This window comes from Mustela erminea, chromosome 4, assembly GCF_009829155.1.
Source record: "Mustela erminea isolate mMusErm1 chromosome 4, mMusErm1.Pri, whole genome shotgun sequence".
NCBI lineage: Eukaryota > Metazoa > Chordata > Mammalia > Carnivora > Mustelidae > Mustela > Mustela erminea.
The window spans coordinates 44,911,302-44,935,505 of record NC_045617.1 but is presented as its reverse complement, the minus strand read 5'-3'; the positions used below and the strand labels follow the sequence as shown (position 1 = coordinate 44,935,505).

General features: G+C 39.9%; 1 long non-coding RNA gene across 5 annotated transcripts in view; it reads left to right on the top strand.

Moving 5' to 3' along the window:
• Window positions 1-24,204, top strand: part of LOC116588272 — an 89,453-nt gene that overhangs the window by 36,189 nt on the left and 29,060 nt on the right. For 3 of the 5 annotated variants that reach the window (XR_004284869.1, XR_004284871.1, XR_004284867.1), the window contains 2 exons: window positions 17,539-17,638; window positions 18,001-18,122. This is a non-coding gene — a long non-coding RNA (uncharacterized LOC116588272). Of the gene's footprint in view, window positions 1-17,538; window positions 17,639-17,985; window positions 18,123-24,204 lie in introns of all 5 variants that reach the window. The other 2 variants (XR_004284870.1, XR_004284868.1) reach the window with 2 other exon arrangements.

Here is a 24,204-nt window from a genome sequence, read left to right as displayed (position 1 = left end):
AAATGGGATTGACTCCTTAATTTCTCTTTCTTCTGTCTTGCTGTTGGTGTAGAGAAATGCAACTGATTTCTGTGCATTGATTTTATATCCTGACACTTTACTGAATTCCTGTATAAGTTCTAGCAGTTTTGGAGTGGAGTCTTTTGGGTTTTCCACATAGAGTATCATATCATCTGCGAAGAGTGATAATTTGACTTCTTCTTTGCCGATTTGGATGCCTTTAATTTCCTTTTGTTGTCTGATTGCTGAGGCTAGGACCTCTAGTACTATGTTGAATAGCAGTGGTGATAATGGACATCCCTGCCGTGTTCCTGACCTTAGCGGAAAAGCTTTCAGTTTTTCTCCATTGAGAATGATATTTGCGGTGGGTTTTTCATAGATGGCTTTGATGATATTGAGGTATGTGCCCTCTATCCCTACACTTTGAAGAGTTTTGATCAGGAAGGGATGCTGTACTTTGTCAAATGCTTTTTCAGCATCTATTGAGAGTATCATATGGTTCTTGTTCTTTCTTTTATTGATGTGTTGTATCACATTGACTGATTTGCGGATGTTGAACCAACCTTGCAGCCCTGGAATAAATCCCACTTGGTCGTGGTGAATAATCTTTTTAATGTACTGTTGAATCCTATTGGCTAGTATTTTGTTGAGTATTTTCGCATCTGTGTTCATCAAGGATATCGGTCTATAGCTCTCTTTTTTGGTGGGATCCTTGTCTGGTTTTAGGATCAAGGTGATGCTGGCCTCATAAAATGAGTTTGGAAGTTTTCCTTCCATTTCTATTTTTTGGAACAGTTTCAGGAGAATAGGAATTAGTTCTTCTTTAAATGTTTGGTAGAATTCCCCCGGGAAGCCGTCTGGCCCTGGGCTTTTGTTTGTTTGGAGATTTTTAATGACTGTTTCAATCTCCTTACTGGTTATGGGTCTGTTCAGGCTTTCTGTTTCTTCCTGGTTCAGTTGTGGTAGTTTATATGTTTCTAGGAATGCATCCATTTCTTCCAGATTGTCAAATTTATTGGCGTAGAGTTGCTCATAGTATGTTCTTATAATAGTTTGTATTTCTTTGGTGTTAGTTGTGATCTCTCCTCTTTCATTCATGATTTTATTTATTTGGGTCCTTCCTCTTTTCTTTTTGATAAGTCGGGCCAGGGGTTTATCAATTTTATTAATTCTTTCAAAGAACCAGCTCCTAGTTTCGTTGATTTGTTCTATTGTTTTTTTGGTTTCTATTTCATTGATTTCTGCTCTGATCTTTATGATTTCTCTTCTCCTGCTGGGCTTAGGGTTTCTTTCTTGTTCTTTCTCCAGCTCCTTTAGGTGTAGGGTTAGGTTGTGTACCTGAGACCTTTCTTGTTTCTTGAGAAAGGCTTGTACCGCTATATATTTTCCTCTCAGGACTGCCTTTGTTGTGTCCCACAGATTTTGAACCGTTGTATTTTCATTATCATTTGTTTCCATGATTTTTTTCAATTCTTCTTTAATTTCCCGGTTGACCCATTCATTCTTTAGAAGGATGCTGTTTAGTCTCCATGTATTTGGGTTCTTTCCAAACTTCCTTTTGTGGTTGAGTTCTAGCTTTAGAGCATTGTGGTCTGAAAATATGCAGGGAATGATCCCAATCTTTTGATACCGGTTGAGTCCTGATTTAGGACCGAGGATGTGATCTATTCTGGAGAATGTTCCATGTGCACTAGAGAAGAATGTGTATTCTGTTGCTTTGGGATGAAATATTCTGAATATATCTGTGATGTCCATCTGGTCCAGTGTGTCGTTAAGGCCTTTATTTCCTTGCTGATCTTTTGCTTGGATGATCTGTCCATTTCAGTGAGGGGAGTGTTAAAGTCCCCTACTATTATTGTATTATTGTTGATGTGTTTCTTTGATTTTGTTATTAATTGGTTTATATAGTTGGCTGCTCCCACGTTGGGGGCATAGATATTTAAAATTGTTAAATCTTCTTGTTGGACAGACCCTTTGAGTATGATATAGTGTCCTTCCTCATCTCTTATTATAGTCTTTGGCTTAAAATCTAATTGATCTGATATAAGGATTGCCACTCCTGCTTTCTTCTGATGTCCATTAGCATGGTAAATTCTTTTCCACCCCCTCACTTTAAATCTGGAGGTGTCTTCGGGCTTAAAATGAGTTTCTTGGAGGCAACATATAGATGGGTTTTGTTTTTTTATCCATTCTGATACCCTGTGTCTTTTGACAGGGGCATTTAGCCCATTAACATTCAGGGTAACTATTGAGAGATATGAATTTAGTGCCATTGTATTGCCTGTAAGGTGACTGTTACTGTATATGGTCTCTGTTCCTTTCTGATCTACCACTTGTAGGCTCTCTCTTTGCTTAGAGGACCCCTTTCAATATTTCCTGTAGAGCTGGTTTGGTATTTGCAAATTCTTTCAGTTTTTGTTTGTCCTGGAAGCTTTTAATCTCTCCTTCTATTTTCAATGATAGCCTAGCTGGATATAGTATTCTTGGCTGCATGTTTTTCTCGTTTAGTGCTCTGAAAATATCATGCCAGCTCTTTCTGGCCTGCCAGGTCTCTGTGGATAAGTCAGCTGCCAATCTAATATTTTTACCATTGTATGTTACAGACTTCTTTTCCCGGGCTGCTTTCAGGATTTTCTCTTTGTCACTGAGACTTGTAAATTTTACTATTAGGTGACGGGGTGTGGGCCTATTCCTATTGATTTTGAGGGGCGTTCTCTGAACCTCCTGAATTTTGATGCTCGTTCCCTTTGCCATATTGGGGAAATTCTCCCCAATAATTCTCTCCAGTATACCTTCTGCTCCCCTCTCTCTTTCTTCTTCTTCTGGAATCCCAATTATTCTAATGTTGTTTCGTCTTATGGTGTCACTTATCTCTCGAATTCTCCCCTCGTGGTCCAGTAGCTGTTTGTCCCTCTTTTGCTCAGCTTCTTTATTCTCTGTCATTTGGTCTTCTATATCACTAATTCTTTCTTCTGCCTCATTTATCCTAGCAGTGAGAGCCTCCATTTTTGATTGCACTTCATTAATAGCTTTTTTTATTTCAACTTGGTTAGATTTTAGTTCTTTTATTTCTCCAGAAAGGGCTTTTATATCTCTCGAGAGGGTTTCTCTAATATCTTCCATGCCTTTTTCGAGCCCGGCTAGAACCTTGAGAATTGTCATTCTGAACTCTAGATCTGACATATTACCAATGTCTGTATTGATTAGGTCCCTAGCCTTCGGTACTGCCTCTTGTTCTTTTTTTTGTGTTGAATTTTTCCGTCTTGTCATTTTGTCCAGATAAGAGTATATGAAGGGGCAAGTAAAATACTAAAAGGGTGGCAACAACCCCAGGAAAAAATGCTTTAACCAAATTAGAAGAGATCCAAAATCGTGAGGGGGGAGAAGGGGATAAAAAGAGGTTCAAAAAGGAAGAAAGAAAAAAAAAGAAAAAAGAAAAAAGAAAAAAAAAAGAAAAAAGAAAAGAAAAGAATTTAAAAAAAAAGGAAAACACCTAAGAAAAATGTAAAAAAGAAAAAATATATATATTAGATAAACTAGTAAAAAATAGTTAAAAAAGAAAAAGGTAACATTTAAAAAAGAAAAAAAATTTACCCGAAGGCGAGAAAAGAAAAAAAAAAAAAAAAACAAAAAATGAAAAAGAAAAAAATTAAATTAACTGCAAGACTAAAAAAAAATCACAGGGAAAAAGCCATGAGTTCCGTGCTTGGCTTTCTCCTCCTCTGGAATTCTGCTGCTCTCCTTGGTATTGAAACCGCACTCCTTGGTAGGTGAACTTGGTCTCGGCTGGATTTCTTGTTGATCTTCTGGGGGAGTGGCCTGTTGTAGTGATTCTCAAGTGTCTTTGCCCCAGGCGGAATTACACCGCCCTTACCCGGGGCCGGGGTGAATAAATCCGCTCGGGTTTGCTTTCAGGAGCTTTTGTTCCCTGAGCGCTTTCCGTAGAGTTCCGGAGGACGGGAATACAAATGGCGGCCTCCTGGTCTCCGGCCCGGAGGAGCCGAGAGCCCAGGGCCCCACTCCTCAGTGCGCCCTCAGAGAACAGCGCCCAGTTACTCCCGTCGGCCTGACCTCCGGCCGCGCTCCGAGCTCACCGAGCCTGCGACCAGTTCAAGGTAACACCGAGCTGTGAGCTTACTGTCGGCTCTGTCTCTGTAGCCGCCTTTCCCGTTCCAATACCCGCAAGCTCTGCGACACTCAGACACCCCTGATCCTTCTGTGACCCTGCGGGACCTGAGGCCACGCTGAACCCGCGTGGGCTTCGCTCCGGTTTAGCCTCTGGAGCGATGTCCCTCAGCGGAACAGACTTTTAAAAGTCCTGATTTTGTGCACCGTTGCTCCGCCGCTTGCCGGGAGCCGGCCCCTCCCCCCGGGGTCTATCTTCCCGTCGCTTTGGATTCACTTCTCCGCCAGTCCTACCTTTCAGAAAGTGGTTGATTTTCTGTTTCCAGAATTGCTGTTCTTCTTCTCTTCGATCTGCCGATGGATTTTCAGGTGTTTGCAATCTTTAGATAAGCTATCTAGCTGATCTCCGGCTAGCTGAAGCAGTCTCAGCCTGCTACTTCTCCGCCATCTTGACTCCTCCTCCCCACATCTTCTTTATCCATTCATCTGTCAATGAACACTTGGCTTGCTTCATCATCTTGGCTAAATAATGCTGCAGTAAACGTTATGGTGTGTATTTCTTTTTGAACTAGTGTTTTTGTTTTCTTTTGGTAAATACCCAGTAGTGGAATTACTGGATCATATAGTGTTTCTGTCTTTAATTTTTTAAGGAAACTCCACACAGTTTTCCACAGTAGTTGTACTGATTTACAGTCCCACCAGCAGTGCATAAGACTTCCTTTTTCTTCCTGACCTTGCCAGTACTTGTTATTTCTTGTCTTCCTGTTTCTAGCCATTCTCACAGGTATAAGGTGATAGCTCATGTAGTTTTGATTTGCATTTTCCTAAGTGTTAGTGATGTTGGGCATCTTTTCATGTGTTTATATGTCTTCTTTGAAGAAAATTTTTAGTTAGATTATTTATTTATTTATTTATTTTTGGTGTTGAGTTATATAAGTTCTTCTTATTTTTTGGATATTAAGTCTTATCAGATATATTGTTTGCAAATATGTTTCCCCGTTCAGTTTTGTTTTTGTTTTGTTGATGATTTCCTTCACTATGCAAAAGCTTTTTTATTTTGATGTAGTCCCAATGTTTATTTTTGCTTTTGTTTCCCTTGCCTCAGGAGACATATCTAGAAAGACATTGCTCAGGCTAATGTCAGAGCCTGTCTATGTTTTCTTCTAAGAATTTTATGGCTCCAGGTCTCTCATTTAGGTCTTTTATTTTTTTATTTATTTTATTTGACAGAGAGAAATCACAAGTAGATGGAGAGGCAGGCAGAGAGAGAGAGAGGGAAGCAGGCTCCCTGCTGAGCAGAGAGCCCGATGCGGGACTCGATCCCAGGACCCCGAGATCATGACCTGAGCTGGAGGCAGCGGCTTAACCCACTGAGCCACCCAGGCGCCCCTCTCATTTAGGTCTTTAATCAATCCATTTTAAGTTTATTTTTGTATATGGTGTAAAAATGTGGTCTAGTTTCATTCTTTTACATTTAGCTGTCCAATTTCCCAGAATCATTTATTGAAAAGACTGTCTTTCTTCCATTGTATATTCTTGCCTCCTTTGTCATAATTGATTGACCATATATGCATGGGTTTATTTCTGGGCTCTCTATTGTGTTCTATTGATCGATGTGTCTGTTTTTGTACCAGTACTATGCTGTCTTGTTTATTATACCTTTGTAGTATGTCTTGAAATCTGGGATTTTGACACCTCCTACTTTGTTCTTCTTTCTCAATATTGCTTTGGCTATTTGGAATCTTCATTGTGGTAATTGCAACATTTTGGTTTTTGATGGTTAAATACCTAGCCTCCAGTACTTTAAAGCTCCGTTATCTCCCATAAATATTAATGAGCTCAGTTCTGTGATTACCTCTTCTTCAATCAGCCACAGCATACAGAGGAGAGCTACCATGAATTCCTAGTGATGGTCATGCCCCTTCAACCACACGTTTTCAATGGCCTTAGTAAATGATATGTTCTCTAGAATACTGTCTTCTGGCCTTCTGATATATTCATTCTAGCATGCTTACTTCCCCCAAATGAGGAGACACACAGTTCCAACAGTCTCAAGAGGGCGCTGCAGAGGCAGTATCCTCAGATGCATCCATCCAGATGGCTCTAACCTATATTTCAGGGTCTCAGTTTTTCCCAAGCAGGGTCATTAGCATAACAGACGTGTCCCGGGTAGGCATTCAAGCCATCTCCGAAATTCTGACACTCAATTAGCAGAGCTCCAGGATGCTGCTCAGCTGTGTCTGCTCTTCCACTCCGGGAAATAAGGGCCTCTTGGTAAGCTACCAGAGATATGTTCTGGCTCTCATACTTGGCTTTTAACTGTCTTCTAATGGATCCCAGTTTCTCATCATCCCTCTCTAGGACATCAAAACAACCTAGCAGTAAGTGATCACCTCCGTAATTCTTGTAGTTACTGCTACCTCACATCTTTCAAACACCTGGATTGTTTCCTCTGCAGGGTGTTTACTTCCACTCATTTTCCCAGATAACCTAGTTATCTGGGAAACCACTAGTTGAGCTGCTAACTGGTTCAGGGACTATCTGTGCCCTATTTATTAAAGAGGGCATTTGTTGTGATGAGCACAGGGTATTGCATATAAGTGATGAGTCACTGAATTCTACTCTAGAAACCAGTATCAAACTAAAATTTACATTAAATAAAGAAAAGGATGGCATCCTCTTTGCCCCCAGGTGATGAATTAAGCCAGGCTCCTGTTCTCATCTCACCACCTGTTTTCTCAGACCCCCCCCAATACCATTTACATTAGTTCATGCCTATTGAAAGCAGATGCCAGGATGGAATTAGACATGCAAGAGATTTATTGGGAGAAACTGGAGAAGGTGGAGAGAGGCTTCAGACCACATGCAAGTCTGACATCTATGGAATGAAAGAAGGAAGAGAGAGAAGGAAATTAGACTGGAAAAGAGTAGTCTTGAACTAATGAAGCTAATGAGGAGTCCTCAAGCAACATCACCCGTGGGGAATCCCCACCTCTTTCTGGGTTGGGCTTGCTTGAGTACCCCCACTGTGTTTAGTCATCATCAGGGAGGAACCCATGGGAAGTGTGTTCTTGGTGTAAAAACAGCCCAAAGAGCCAACAGTGGAAGGAAGGGCATCAGCCAGTCATGCTCCCAACAGTAGTAGGTTTGAACAGTGCATTTTTGTCCCTACCTTGGGGAATCTGTACCACAAAGCAAACTTCCAGCAGTCATCAAGGGGGTGGCTGATGAATCAGAGCATTAAGAGTTTGGGGAGACACTAGCTGTTTGGGTTTGAAGTAGCTCAAGTGGCAGGCAAGATAAAGAAGGGATGGGGCTCAGCAGGATCGCAGGACTAATGGTGTCCTGATTTACCTCGGCAGAACTACAGCAGACGTTAGTGGTGGTTGATGAGCCATCAAAGGTGGGCTTAAAGGCCCAGTACCACCAGGTTTGCCGAGATTTGCATTTTGCCTTCACCCAATGATGAGTAGTTGTATGTCCTGAATAAGTTACCGTGCTGCATAAACACCAATTGCCCCTCCAATCTATTCTGCATTCCACCCTGCTCTGTATCCTAGAGGCTGGCCTCTAGGGACTATATCACCAAGTGCTCTTGCCCTCTGGTTTTCCTTTTGGGTCAGCCAAAGGAAAATGCTTTAGGAGATCAGAGAGAGGGAGGAGAGAGGTCAGGGTATTTATTTCCAGCCACCTGCCTGCCAGGTCACAGATTGAGCATGATTGTGTCTTTCTATCAAAGGCTTCAGTTTCTGCTGGCTGGCCTTGTAATATTCCAGCCAGGGGTAGTAAAAACTTCCTGATAGGGTTAGGCCCTTACTATTATTTAACTTTGCTCACAATTTTGTCAATAACCTCTTTATTAAGCTCTATTCGCCCCTTTTGAGGATGCCATCTTTCCCTGCTTGGAAGGATCTTAACTGGTACAGTCCTTTTTTATCTCTAAATCTATTTCCTCATTTATAAAACAGTGATAATAATAGCACCTATATCACAGAAGTTAAGTGAGGTAATGTAGGTAAAATTCTTGGCAAAGCGCATAACACATAGTAAGTGCTCGATGAATGTTAGCTGTCTTTATCATTATATTATCATTGTAATTATTGTTTTTATTCAGGACCCAGTCATTGGGACCAAGATAAGAATGCTGAAAGTTGGGAGTTTCCCACCCAAAGCTCCACTTGAGTCAGGATACTTGGCAACGTATAAGTGCAACAAAAGTTTGGGTCCCGTTAGACCCATTATGCGATAAATCCTTCTTTGCCAATATCTCTGTGACTGATAAAACTTTCAGCAGGATCGTTCTGATCATTATTTCTGAGTGCATTTGTAAGGCCAAAGGTTAGTATTCCTTCCATTTATTAATCCCTTGCTGCAGATTAAGCTAATTTAGAGAAGGAATTCTTTTTTTTTTTTTTAAAGATTTTATCCATTTATTTGACAGACAGTGATCACAAGTGGGCAGAGAGGCAGGCAGAGAAAGAGAGGGAAGCAGTCTACCTGCTGAGCAGAGAGCCCAATGCGGGGCTTGATCCCTGGGATCATGACCTGAGCCAAAGGCAGAGGCTTAACCCACTGAGCCACCCAGGTGCCCCTAGAGAAGGAATTCTTAATCAATAGCAAGAGATAGAGGAAAAAACTCCTAAAGATATAAAAAGGCACTACTGCAACTTAGGGAAGCAAGGCTTATTTCATCCTAAATACTTTATAATTCCCCAATATGGAATATATGACAGTGGAAAGAAAGCACTATTTAAAAGAAATGCTGCAATTTGTATGATTATTCTCATAGCCTCACTGTGGCTTAGATCAGTTAATTTATTTGGTCATTTAAGAGATAACAGCCTTCATGAAGCTGGGTTACAGATTATATCTCCACATCGGCCTCATAGCACAGAGGAGCATTCTTCTGCATGACTGAAATCTGTACTCATTGCCTGATGTTCCAACTTGCACGTGAATGATGATGATCACAAGAACAATGGAAGGTGGGGGAATGTTTGGTACCAATCAATTCACACGAGAAGAAGAAAAATCCAAGTGCATGGTTTGTCTGAGTGGGTAAATAGTATTTTTTCCTATGCAAAAGGCTGTTTTTTAAAATGTGATTGGACTAAATTGTCATGTGAAGAAAGAGCAATTTAACAAACATACAAGTTCTAGTGATGTACCATTAGTGTTTGTATTAGTTTCTTAGAGCTACCCCAAACTGGGTGGCTTAAAACAACAAAACCCTATTATCCCACAGTTTTGAAGGCTTGAAGTCCAAAATCAAGGTGTCAGCAAAACTATGCTCTCCCTGAAGTTTCCAGTGGAGCATCCTTCCTTGTCTTTTCTTAGCTTCCACTGGTTGCCAGCAATCTTTGCCTTTCCTTGGTTGTGTCTGTCTAAATCCAGTCTCTGCCTCTGTCTTCATGTGGCCATCATCTCTGTATGTCTGTGTCCAAATTTCCCTCTTTTTATAAGGACACCAGTCATTGGATATGGGCTCACCTTACTCTCTATGACCTCATCTTCCTTGATTCTATCTGCAAAGACTCTGTTTCCAAATAAGGTCATATTCATAGGGTTCTGGTGGACATGGATTTTTTTTTTTAAAAGATTTTATTTATTTATTTGACAGAGAGAGATCACAAGTAGGCAGAGAGAGAGGAAGGGAAGCAGGCTTCCTGCTGAGCAGAGAGCCCGATGCGGGGCTCGATCCTAGGACCCTGGGACCATGACCTGAGCCGAAGGCAGAGGCTTTAACCCACTGAGCCACCCAGGTGCCCCTGGGTGGACATGAATTTTAGGGGGACACTATTCAATCTATTGCAGTGTCTGTTGTGCTAACTACTCAAGAGTTGATTCACATCTAAGTGGCTGTTTCAAGCTATTTTTTTTCTTTTCTTCTTTGATAGTTAATTTCTATCTTTTTTAGCCTCTCTTCTTTTCCTTATTTGACTTGCTCATCTGGGGAGAGAAATTTAAGTTACATCATTTTGGCCATTATACAGCAGACAGGCTTTGTCTGTGGGACAAGTGGTTTGTCACTCCCCACCCCTTCCCCATGTGGTATAAAGTGATATTTTCACTATCTCTTTGCTACATGGGGGCTATGGGTTGTTGAGGAGAGGAGATTGCTGTGAATGATGAGCCATCAGCAGTCTTCTCCACTTAGTGTTTTATAGTCCATAGACCTCAATGAGATGCCCTGCCCAGTAATTCCCAGTTCTTTGCTGCCTACCCCACAACTACCTCCTTCCTTGCATTCTCTTCCTTGAAGTTACTCCTCAGAGGACATCCTTGGCAAACAGACTTCCTTTCAGCCCCACCTAATATATCACTTTAAAAGAATCCCACAGTTCTTTCCCATTTCCCAGCATATGTATTTACCATAAATGAACATGTAGGATGGATGGTATATTGGGCAGAGAGGAAACATGGAAGCAGAGAGCAGTAGAATCTTACACATTTCCAGCCCTGGAAATGTATAAGGCTGTCTGCTTAGCCTCGTCCCCACCTTTCCCCAAGTGAGGAAGAGTTGCTCAGCTGATTGTTTGGTCTGGGGTGAGTAACTGGTGGTCTAATGATCAGAGTTCTCGTGTTCAGGCTCACACACTCATAGGCTCTCTTCTTTGGTCCTCCATTGTGCTGCTGGTGCAGTGAGAAGTCCAGACGCTCTTTTGTTGCTCCATCAAATCGTGCCTCTGCTTGTCAGACATTACTTCGATTTCTGGACCAGATGACTGGCCAGAAGATGCTACGAGCCTAATGTGGATTGGGGGTTGGAGCTAAGAAGAAGCTCTACTTAGTTGCTCAGAGGATGCTGCATACACCATCCAACCTAAGTGTATCTTCACTTTGCACTGGAAGTAATTGGCTAAGCTAATGAAAACCAACACCCCTAGCGTTTTGCACTTGGCTTCCTTGTTACATATGTGCATGCTAGCACTCGTGTCTCAGCAGGAGGAGTGATTGTTGGAGAAGAATATGCATATTTTGGATCCTTTAGCCAAGTATCCCGAACAACCCAGCAACACCTCTCTAACAAGTCTGTTATAGACAATGTCTAAAATAAGAGAGCTGTATCGTTGAGTTAATGTACCTAGGCTATTTATTAGTTCGAATGGTTGGGAACTGGCCACATTGTGGAAGCCCACACGTGTTCACAGGTAGGCCATTGCAAAGGTGAAACTGTGTTCGTCAGTTATTGAAGATATGCAGCATGTACTTTGGAAGCAGTTTTGCACTAATCTATTGCATGGATGTACAGCAAAAGAGAACATCATTCTTCATGGCTCAGGCTAATGTGTTACTAAGTGGTTATTAGACACTAGTGCTTATGTCTCTGTATAAAACTTCATTTTTACAGGATCCCATAAGTTTTTATTAAACTTATTCAGTGAGAAGCTTGGAAATTGTGGCAATATTTTAGATCCTGTCATTAATTGACTATATATAGGGATCTAGTTCTTTGTCTTATCAAAGAGAAAGGTTATTATAATTGTGAAGACTATCATTTATGAAAGGTCTGTTACAGGATCATTGGCTAAATCAGAATTTAGAAATGAGGCTCACTTTTTTTTTTTTAAGATAGATTTATTTATTTATTTATTTATTTATTTATTTGACAGACAGAGATCACTGGTAGGCGGAGAGGCAGACGGTGGGTGCGTGGGGAGCAGGCTCCCTGCTGAGCAGGGAGCCCAGTGTGGGGCTCGATCCCAGGACCCAGAGATCATGACCTGAGCCGAAGGCAGAGGCTTAACCTACTGGGCCACCCAGGTGCCCCAGAAATGAGGCTCACTTTAAGTTAAGCTAAAATATATATTTAACTGCAGAAGCCATTAAAACCAGCAGGATTCTTAACCATCTTAAATGGATTGGCTGAACAAACCTAAATTTAAAAATCTTGTGACACCTGGGTGGCTCAGTGGGTTAAACCCTCTGCCTTCAGCTCAGGTCATGATCCCAGGGTCCTGGGATGGAGCCACACATCGGACTCTCTGCTCAGTGGGGAGCCTGCTTCCCCCCCGCCCCTCTGCCTGTCTCTCTGCCTACTTCTGATCTCTGTCTGTCAAATAAATTTTAAAAATCTTTAAATTTAAAAATCTCTATATACAGCTTTGGCCTAATAAAATAATTGTTTGCTCTATTTAATAAGAATAAGAGTATTATATATATATATGGTTTTTAAAAATTCTGTTTATTTATTTGACACAGAGAGAGACATCATAAGTAGGCTGAGAGGCAGGCAGAGAGAAGGGGGAAGCAGGCTCCCTGCTGAGCAGAAAGCCTGATGTAGGGCTCGATCCTAGGACCCTGAGATCATGACCTGGGCCAAAGGCAGAGGCTTAACCCACTGAGCCACCCAGGTGCCCCAAGAGTATAATATTTTTTAAAAATTAAAATTTTACTTATATCTAAGTTAGCCAGTTGGTTACTCATTTAACATTTCTTTTGTTCCAAAGGAAGCCAGAGTGATATAAATAAAGATTAAAAAATATATATAAACAAAACTATTAGAAATATTTTGTCACAGATAACATACAGTTATTATTATTATCATGGCTGACAGACACAATGTAGGTAAAAATTTTCAGTAAATTCAGAAGGAAGAGATAACTGTGATTTCGTGGGGCCACTGTTCCAGAACTTAAGCGTACTCTTTGATGGGACAAACTGCTACTTGTTTTTACCTACAGGACATGAAGATTCGTTGCTCTGATAATTGTTAGTAAAAGTGCATTAGTAATTGCTTATCTATAAAGTTATCTTTGCTGCGACAGACGGCAAAGTTCTTACGTAGCTTTTATTTACAAATATACACGCAACTCCCACAATGTGTCAAACGCAGCATATCTTTAAGTATATTTTGCTTCTTTATTACTTTGTCAGTGAACTTGCAGGAAATGACAGAGTAGCTTCCTTTTGAGCCCGAGGAAGCAATGTCTATAACCAGAGGCCAAAGAGAGTCCACTGGGGGGAAACTAAAGCCCGCAAAAATTAAATACTTATTCATAGCGACCCAGAAAATCATTAAGCACAAATTCTCTGACTCCCGAGACAAGCTCTTTTTTGACCCTCTTTATGACGTCACATGCCTCCCTGTGGCACCTTCTGAACACGCCTCTCCTGGTGTATGCTTTGGCGCAGCTAGCTTTATTGAGGCTGTTAACCAGGCCTTGAAATGCGCGTTCCACTTGGCGGTGCTAGGCAGTTTCAGATGTAGGATCTGAACCAGGTCCTTACCACCACATAGCGACTTCAGTCCTTTGCGACAACTTCAGTGGAACAACACTAGAAATTCCTTGCACAGATCATGAGCTACGTGTGACCCCCCCCAGCTTCTTCTCAGTTCATGTAATCTTTCATCTCTTCTAGGGTATCCGGCCTGGATTGTTGTTCCCATTTATGCTGCCTCATCTCTCAGTGCTTTAAAGAAATAGTTAACTGTGCAAACATGAGGATTGCAACAGAGAAATATTCAAAAAGTGTTTGTACCGCTTGCTTTTTTAAAAAAAAAAAAAATTGGCTTAATTGCTCAAGGTGAATTAACGAGATGGCTGCGAACTCATTGCGAATGAGATCGTGTGAAATCTGTCAACCTAGTCCAGTCTTGCTTCCGGATCCTGTGTTCTTCCCATGGCCGAGGCATCGCTCTTCCTTGTATCCATGGCTCTGTCTGTTAAGACCTTTCATACAATAGCCTCAGAACTCTGGTTGCAATTAGGGTTTTGATTAGCTGTCAGTGATGTCATAGCCATGGTTATTTTAAATCCACTGTGCTAAGTGTTTTCCTTTTCTTAATGTACTGTAGAAATTCCATTGCTTGACAGCAATAAGACACTTCAGGCACTACATTTCAGGGCCAATATTGCACTTCTCATGGAGTTAAGACACTTGGCCTTCAGCCTCGTGACTTATAACACAATCTGAGTTATGCTATAATCACCCAGATATATACATGGCCTGTTGTGTTTTATGGCTTAAATGGAACCTGTCCCAGCGCCTCATCAACTGACAAGGTGGGAATATAGCCCCGAATGACTGTTCAGATTCCCACTGGGAGTTGCTTTTGGTCAGATCTCCTTTTGCTGTTCAGGGGTTACATTGAAACTCTGGAGGCCTTCGGTATATTTACCACACAACAGAAATCAAAACTTCCAGCATCTCAGGTCTCCCTGCCAGACTGCCCAACTTAGGTTGCCAAATATCTCCCTCTCAACACATTTATTGAACTTTAAAACGGCAGAACAGCATTGAATGAAGTCCAGTAATTTTTATAGGATATATTTAAGTCACTAAACTTTGAAGATTATTCCAACATTAATTATAAAGTTTCTGTGTCTGGATAACATATTGTTAACAGTTATTTTGCAAGTGCTAATGGCAAGATGGAAGATTTCCAATAATTTTATTGAGGAAGTAGCAATTAAAATGTTGAGCACTACAGTGTACATACAAAATAAAAATAATTTTGCAAACATGGCATTGTACATCATGACAGAGATGGAGATGTACTCTTTCTTTTCACATAGATATAATGATTTTGCCTTTCCACCTGTTTTTATTCAGAGAAGATCAAGAGGTCTCTTTTTTGTTTGTTTGTTAATATTTAAAGGCAGTGTGAAATGCCAGCGCTCCAGGCTGGCTTGATATTATTTACCACAACATCATGAAATGATTTTAAGACAAGTTGTTATCCATATTTCTTTCAATAACAAATATCATTAAAATGAGATCATTGGCTTTGTGTGACAATTTATGACTCTGGAAACGCATGAGCTGTCTTTTCTAAAGACTTTCAAAGACCTCATCTAGCATGGTTTTCCTCCAGAGCTCTCTTGGGTGACCACCCAGCTTCCAGACTCACCCTACCACAGTCAGCCAGCATCTTCAGGTCATTAGCCTGTCAGAACCCTGACAGCAGAATGATGGACAGCAGGACGTGGCAGGTGGGAGGGAGAGCCCTCGAGTACATATGGTGTCGGGCAAGACCTAGAAGATTAAAAGGACTTGCCCATGGTCACACAGCTGGGGAGCAGTAGACAGTGCATGTGGACTTGGTCCAGGAGTGTGTCATCTTTACCATTGATTGCTTCCAATCATTTTAAATTTAGAGTGAGAATTGTCAATTGTACAATCAAGACAGAATAAAAACAAATTAATTTTCTGTCAGTTTGGTGACATTATATTTTGAAAGGGATTTTAGACCAAGAGCACAGCTGCTTTCCAACTTTACTTGATCACCACTTTCGTTTTTAGGCATATTCTGATTGCTGTATAACTTGGGCCCAGGTTTCCCTCATTCATTTGGTAAAATAATTCTTTTACCTGTATTTTTAATTTTGGTTTAGATCTATAGTTGGAATGCTTATCAGGACTGGCTGATGATATCAACACTATGCTATAATATCACTAAAGGAATTTTTCTGCTAAAATATTTTATTAAGGTTTTGCTTTTGGGGGATTGATATATACTTCCCTTGGTTTTCCTTTGTGGATCATTTGTTTAAAAACACCTTTTCTCTGAAGGATCACATAAGAGCAGTAGGATCAGGAATGAGTTTTTCTTTTTTCATTCAAGAAAAATAAGCATACAGAAACCGAAGTTATCTAGGAATTTTTCACCCATTTTTGCTAAATCAGAGGGATTTTTGGACACATTTTTATGGGTCAGTCCTCGGAAAGAGTAGTTCTTATTAATGGGGTTTCCTCTGTTTTAGCTTATATACTTATGGAATTAATTCTTATATTCTCATATTACCTTATTTACTCAGTCTTACGAATTCTAAATATTAAAGTAGATTATTAGATTTATAATTAATTTTCTTAACTATTTTGTTTAATAACCTATCAATATCAAGGGCATATGAATATCAGTTGAGTAATGCCTTTCTAGAGATTCATAATCCAAACTAAAATACTAAAATACTTCTTTAAGTTGCCATACTATTAAAAGATTGATCATTAGTTGCTTTATTGCCTCTTATGAGAGGATTTACTATTTGTTATTTATTCCTTAGTAGATATTCTTGGTTCATAGTGAGTGAATATATGACCACCCCACCTTAGTCTCACAAGGGGCAAATATGTCCTTTCTTCTTATGCTCAATGTGTTATGATCTCTTCACTTAATGGATGTTCAAAAAACTTCTCACAGTCAGGTGGGCAGCTGAAGATATGTATTTAATTCATATATTTTTTCTTCAAGAAAATTAATCCCGATTTTTGAGTCACAGAAACCCTTGCGTTTAGAAAAAAAAATTATTATTGATTATACGTAGATGACATTGAATATTTTTCTGATTTTTTCCAAGTGATTTTTGAAATTTCCAGACCATGAAAGAGAGTGAGGCTTCTGCTTAAGAACCAATATCAAGGATAGATAGTAAATGTTCAGTGAATTTCAGCATAAAAATATCACTTTTCTATTTTGCTAATATACCTCAAAGAACATGTACAAAATTGATTTTGAAAGACAAGTTTTTAATGCTAGAAATAAAACTTGTATAAATAGAATTTGGTTACAAAGGTGACTCTAGAAAATAAATAACCTTCCTGTTAGTGGTTGGGCCCCCTGGGAGCCAATTAGTGAAATCTTAGTGAAAATTTTGTGTCAGGTTCTGAAACAGTTAATGTCTGAAAGGTGTACATTTATCCCCAGGATGGATGTAAGTGCATCTGATGGGATGAGTGTCGTTAAAAAGAACTTGGAATAACTGTTACCTATACAGGAATTACTGGAAAAAACACAAGTTACCTGTAACTGAAAGCTTTTATCACCAATACTCCGGAATTCTTGCTTCTTTCCTCTTGATTTTGTTTCATGGCCTCATGATGCTGTGGCTGTTCTATCAGATATTAAGCACCAGGGTTTGGACTAGACCCAGTGTAGCCAATGAGAGGCAGTATCCTCTAGAGTTCGATGGTCTGGGCTTTGAAGACTGACTGATGTGGGTTTGGTTACTGTTTCTGCTTTCCATCTGTGTGAAGTTGGAAAATCCAGGAGTATATGACTTCCTCTTACTATATTGCTTCTAACCAGAATGGTAAGACAATTACAGGGACTGAAAGGGCAAACACTTTCAGAATATATTAAAAATATGCATTTTTAAATGGAAAGGACTCTTTATTTCAATAACCCACCAGTCTTGTGAACTTGTTAAATTATCTATGAAGACAGTTTTTGATGATGTTCTTATTGAAAGAAGGCTAGCAGTGGTGAAGACTTCTAGATGATCAACCAAAGCTTTTCTTTCCTTTCCAGGGCACACAGCCAGATGACGCTTCCCAGACTGTCTTACACTGAAGTGTAGCCAGGTGACTGGGCTTTATTCAGTGGATGGAATAGCAGTGATCTGTAGTATTTCTGAACTTGGTGCATAAAAACCTCCCATGATAGATTCTCTGTGCTCTTTTCCTTCACAGAAATTGAAGTAGAGGAGTATGGCAACATCGGAAGTTGTGTGTTAAAGCTGGTGGAGCCACAATATGGAAGGAGCCTAGGATCCTGAGTCAGTGCCCAGAGGTGAGCCACGGTTAATCAGGAATACTCATTTTGACTGTGCATGAATGAGAAATAAGTGCATTGAGGCATTAGAATCTTTGTTTTTGTTTTTTTTCTTAATACTAGTGTGTATTACCTTAACTAATATTCTGTATAATTAGTATCTCACATAGAATTTATTTTCTTTCATAATTTATTACACGTTAATATGAGGAGCTCTGCTTTATCAGCTTTCAATGATGTCATTGCAAATGAGTGAAACAGTTCACATTGAATAACTATGTTTATTCATTGGATGATATCATCACTATACTTATTTTTACTGTTTTTTTTTTGTCATTCCTGAATTTACCAAAATACATGAGAAGCTTGTCCAATTTCAGTTTTTCTTTTACTGAGGCCATGGATCCCTCCATCCCCACCTTGACACTGGAATTCTGCCTAAAATGAAACAGCAACAGAACAGAGGTCAAGAACTTGGAAGGATTCATGTGGAAGAAACCAGGTACAGCTTGATTTAATATCAGTATTTCATGTGTTCAGAGAGTGGAGTTTCAGGCTACAAGATAACAGCCCATCATTTTTATGCCCTTCCATCTGTGAAAAGCTGTTCCTCAATGCACAGTGTATGAACAACCTAGCAGCTTTTCATTTTAGGCACTATATTCTGAAAAAAAAGAGAGAGAGAGAGTAAGAGAGATCTTTTGATGCATAACCAAGAACACTTGAAATCTATGGAGTTTTAGAGCCAGACTCATAAAGAATTCAGACTTGCCCCTGAAACATATTGCTAGAGAAAGGTACAGAACACAAATCTTTAAAACGCTGCCTGCTGCATATACAAAACAAAGGTTACGCCCTATACCATCCACCAGTGAAGAAACAAGTGTGTGCATTAAGAGATAATAGAATAGGAGGAGCCACAGGAATAGAATAAGCATTTTAAAGGAGGGGTTTGGCAGGGGGAGGGATAAATAGATGGAACATAAGATTTTTAAAGCAGTGAAAATACTCCGTATGATATTACAACAAGGGATACGTGCCATTGTAGATTTGTCCAGACCCGTAGACATAACACCAAGACTGAATCCCAATGTAAGCTATGGACTTTTGGTGATTATGTGCCAATGTAGGCTTCATCACTTATAATAAATGTACCACTCTGGTTGGGGAGACTGTTAATGGTACAGGCTATGCATGTGTGGGTGTAGGGAGTAGATGGGAAACTTCCGTACATTTTCTTAATTGAACATAAAATTGCTCTTTAAAAAAGTCTTTAAAATTTTTAAAGAAAAATCCAAGATGTAATATATAACATTTACAGGGTGAGGTTTTGTTTAAAAAGTATGAATAATAATAATAATAATAATACAGATAAATCCCATTAAAACAAGTCCCATTGTAAAACAGCAAAGCATAAAATAAGAGGGACCCATATTCTCATATTTCTAACAGAACTCCTGGAATAATGCAAGGCAATAGAAAAACCAGAGGTTTCTATCCCATTCTGTCTTCCTCTCATTCCTGTGGTATTGTATACATCAGTGCAAACCTTGGACTAGGGTTTCTTAGGTACCATCCCAGGTTAGGGACTCATTAAGCAGGGACCTAGCCTCCCATTAAGGTATCCAATAGTACCCATAAGCTATAAAACACTGAAGGACCCTGTGGCAACAAAAAGACCAATTAGTCTGAGGATGGCTCTCTCTCTCTCTCTCTCTCTCTTTTTTAAAAGATTTTATTTATTCATTTATTTGAGTGAAAGAGAGCACGAGCAGTGGGGAAGGGGCAGAGGGAGAGGAGAAGCAGACTCCCCGCTGAGCAGGGAGCCCAAAGTGGGACTGGATCCCAGGATCCTGGGATCATGACCTGAGTTGAAGGCAGACGCCTAACTGACTGAGCCACCCAGCTTCCCCCAATGGCTCTAATAGCTCCAAGCTTAAAGACAGGATTGTTTCCCCTTTTAATGTACTTTTGTGATCAATCTTTTCCATGGGAAGGCCTTTCTCTGTGAACTCTTTAGGAGTCATAGGAGCAACTTTTCAGAAAAGTAGCACTTTTGTTGAGTCATACCTAAATCATAACAACATGAAAATTTCAACGAGTATAGCTTTTTAAGTGAACCACCTTTCTCCCAAAGATGATTCTATCACATCTCTTCTGTCCCATTTCTCAGTGTAGGAATTGCAAGCCTCTTCAACATGTGATTCAAGTGAATCATGATATGTATCTTTAAAAAAACTTTTAAAATGTGAAGAGATGTATCTCTGAGATGGTCTTTTGAGCTGCCATTCATTCATTCGTTCATTCCACTTTAACTAACACCTGCTATGTTCTAGGCCCTAAGTACTGTAAAGCCCTAAGGAATATATAAACAAAAACCAATCAAATAAAAACCAAAGCATCCAACAGTTCTTGGGTGTTTTGAAATGAAGTGTTGAATGTCCATCATTTTACTTCATCCTCCCAGTAAGCCTACAAAGGAGGTACTAGTAGGATCCTTATTTTTCAGATGAGCAAACAGGTATAGAGTTGTTAAGTTGCCCATCCAAACTGGGAAAGGGCAAGAGCCCAGGTTTCTTCGACCCTAGCATGTGTGCTTCAATCTCCAAACAATAATGTCTCCCATGGACTCTACTCTGGGATACTATTGTGTATTCTACTGATGGGGATACATGTGAAAGCAAGTAATTTTAACACATCAAGGATACACAATGTGATACCAGAGCACAGCAGGGAAAGAGAATAAATGTGCACTGGGGAAGTGGGAAAAAGAAGTGCAACGACACGGGAGTTGCAGGATGAAGATTCCGGGACAGACACTCTAAGCAGAGGGGAATTGTGTTCAAACCCAAAAAGGCATGAGCTGGTTGAACGCAGATGAGATTATCAGCATGGAGGTTAGGCTGAGCAGGTAGAGGCCAGAGGCCAGATTATTAAGAATTCTAATTGTACCAATAAGCACTGGGTGATGTATGGAATTGTTGAGTCATTATATTGCATTCTTAAAACTAATATAACACTGTATGTTAACTATACTGGAATTGATATTTAAAAAAAAGAATCTACATGCATAGTATGTTGAAAAGGTCCTTAAGCAGAAATATTAGGTGGATGGCCTCCCTCACTGCCCCTGTCCCCTGCAAACTTTTTGTACTTCTGGAAATGGACAGAATAGGGCAGTGCTGATGGGTGGACAGAAAGATGACCTTGTACTTTCATTTTTTGTTTTCATTTCTGAGGGCTTTATTTTAGATCAAGGAGTGAGATTTATGTCTTGTAGAAGGAGTCATATATACATAAATCCTGATGACATCTTCCATGGCTTCCTTGGGATTCTATGATTTAGTTGCTATGTTGGAAACTTTGTATATATTATTTTATTAATCCTCAAAAACATTTTTTAAAAGATTTTATTTATTTGTTTGACTGAGAGAGAGATCACAAGTAGGCATAGAGGCAGGCAGAGAGAGAGGGGAAGCAGGCTCCCCACTGAGCAGAGAGCCTGATGCGGGGTTTGATCCCAGGACCCTGAGATCATGACCTGAGCCGAAGACAGAGGCTTAATCCCCTGAGCCACCCAGGTGCCCCAATCCTCAAAAAGGTTCTTGAAATGATGCTGCATTTGCATTCTACTGGTAGATATCTATGGGACAAATCTCCATTTCATTAATGGGAAAATGGAGGCTCTGAGACTTTAAAATACTTGCCCAAAATAATAGGACTACATGTAGCAAGGAAAAAGAAAAAGGAGTACCAGTTATATTCTCAGCAAGAAAAATAGAGTTAGATGATATTTGCAACCTTCTAAAAGGCTTCATTGAGATGTGTAAGTTATGGCATATCTGTGTTCTTTTTTAGAAAATTTCAGTACTTCTGTAATCACACTTAATATTTTCAGTCTCCTCACTAAAGAAAAATAAATTTTCAATTAAACTATGAGCTCTAAGGGAAAAATACCATGGGCAAACACAAAACAACTCTCTTGGATTAATAGCAATTTACATAGCAAATCTAAAGAGATTGTGCAGTGCTATCACATAATTTTTTTTTTTTTGTATTGTTGTCTGGAACCATACACTGACTGCTTGCCATTCTCTGCAGTGGGAGTTCAGGCAGCATCCAGCCAAAGTAAAATAGATTTTATAAAATCAAATTGATTTTTTTTTTAAATTTTTGCTGTTTGCCCTCAACATAGCACCATTTCTCATATACTTGAGGCTGACCTAAGGTTGGGAAATTTGCCAATCAATTGTTCAGACTTCTTTCTTTATTTTATAATCCATAGGATACTATTGACCAACACAGGAAAACATCTGTTATAAAGAAAGCCAAAAGCTACTAAGAACTTAATAATAGATGGTCACCTTGTCCTTTTTGTAGGCACTCCAGAGTTGGATATTAATTTCAATCAACCCAGTTATCTTTAATTAATTACATTCTTCTAGAGGTTGATGCCTCACGTTGTTCAACTTTTTACAAGGCAAATAGGATAATTTGCCTAACGATTCCAGCATTTGGAGTAGAGCTGGGGAGGGAGTTAGCAGATACAGCACCACTCATTTTCACTCCTTAGCAGAGGGTTGAAGTTCAGCCAGAGGTCTTGTAGAATAGGAGTTTTTAGAGGATATTTAGTGAGGTCCCCATTGGAACATTATCTATATCGCAAACAACCGTACATCATTTGGTAATCATGGGCAAGTTTCAGCTTGGGAAAGACCTCATGTTTATTAGCTTTATGTAAAATGGAGAGGTCCCAATTTTGAGAATGCCAGCATACTTCTAGCCTATCAAATCCCTCATGTCAGGCAGGATTATCTAGTGGAGGAGTAGAGGTAGGGGAAAGGGAAAGAAGCTCTTGGGCCATGCCTGGACACCAGGAAGTTTTCACACACCCTTCTTGGCAAGGATATCAAATGAAGGTTCCATGGCTTCCAAAATCTCTTAAAGCTTTAACACACTCTGCTCCTAAGCTCTGTCATTTGCTTTCTCCGTTGAAAGCAGGGATTTAGCTGTCCAACCTGCATGGTGGGGGAGAAAGAGGTCCCAAAAGAGCTACCTGCTGCTGTTGTCATGAATTCTCCCTGCTCCATACATTCGGGTGTGGCCAATGGGAGCTCAGGAAGCAGTCACGTGTTCAGCTAGCCAGAGAACTTTTTAAAAAAAAAATATTTTATTTATTTATTTATTTGTCAGAGAGAAAGAGAGAGAGAGGGAGAGGGAGAAGGAGAGACACCACAAGTAGGGGGAAACAGCAGGCAGAGGGAGAAGTAGGCTCCCCAAGGAGCAGGAAGCCCCATGTGGGACTCGGTCCCAGGATCCTGGGATCATGACCTGAGCTGAAGGCAGACACTTAACCGACTGAGCCACCCAGGCATCCCCAGAACACTTGTACAAATGGCCTGACCCTCCAAGCTTGGCTGTAACTATCCATTTCTATTACTTCAGATCTTGTAGCAAATCCTCCTTGCCCTGCTCATTCACTGGCTTTCAAACTCCTGGGGACACAAACCCATATAGTAAAAGCCAAAAGATATTTGATACGTAACTACATACAAACATACAACTTACACAAAAATTTCATTAATAAAAGTCAGGCAGGAACAGACAATAGTCTTAGCCACAGTTTTATTGTAAATCTGCGTATCATTAGCAGAGGAATGTACATTGACAGGTAGCTTTGTCCAATGAGAATGCATCAATATAGAAGAGAAAGGGATTTGGAGAGAGAGGGGTTGAGGAACACATGAGAAAACTGGATCCTAGCTTAACTCACAGATTTGAATGACACCCACTCTGGAGAAGCAATGCTCAGAAACTGTACTTTCTGGAGGGGTTGCTTCAAGGGTTCAATCATTAAAACAAACTTCATTTTACCAATGGCTCTTGAAGCATTGAAAACAGGGCAGATGAAGTCTTGCTGGAATTTCATGCAAGTTACCATCTGACCTCTCTGGTGCTGTCTCAGTATAACAATGAGAAGACAGAGAGAAACAGAAAACATTCACACAGATCCTGCTGGAAGAATGCTCATCCAGCTAAAAGACTGATTCACTGGGAGCTCAAATAGCTAGCCCAGGATGCTATGCAGAAATAAATCTCCGTGGGGAAATGGAAACTGGCTATCTGACACATTTACAGTGTACAATTCTGTCTCTTTATTGGAAGAAATTCATAAAACTCCATTAGAAGGCTCAGAAATAGGGATCTACTTTAGCTTAAATCTTAAACAATATCAGTAACATGGAGAGTTGTTAAAGAATGTTTACCTTCCAAAGAAAATAAATGGGTTCCTCAACACTAAAGTCAAACGCCTGAAACAATATGAAGAAACTCAAATTTTGTAGTAATAAAAATTTTAATTTCCAGTAACAGCTATCAGCTACTCTCTAGCTTAATAGGATTATTATTATTACCACGAAGACCAGTTTGAGTGGAGACTGAGGGACATGGATATTCATGCTTATCTTGCTTTTTCATGGGTGAGCCGATGACTTGTACCTACATAAAGATGTTTATTCCCATTCTTGCAGCATTTCAGCTTCTAAGAATGTATTTAACCCAAGCATATAACCATAAATGTGTTC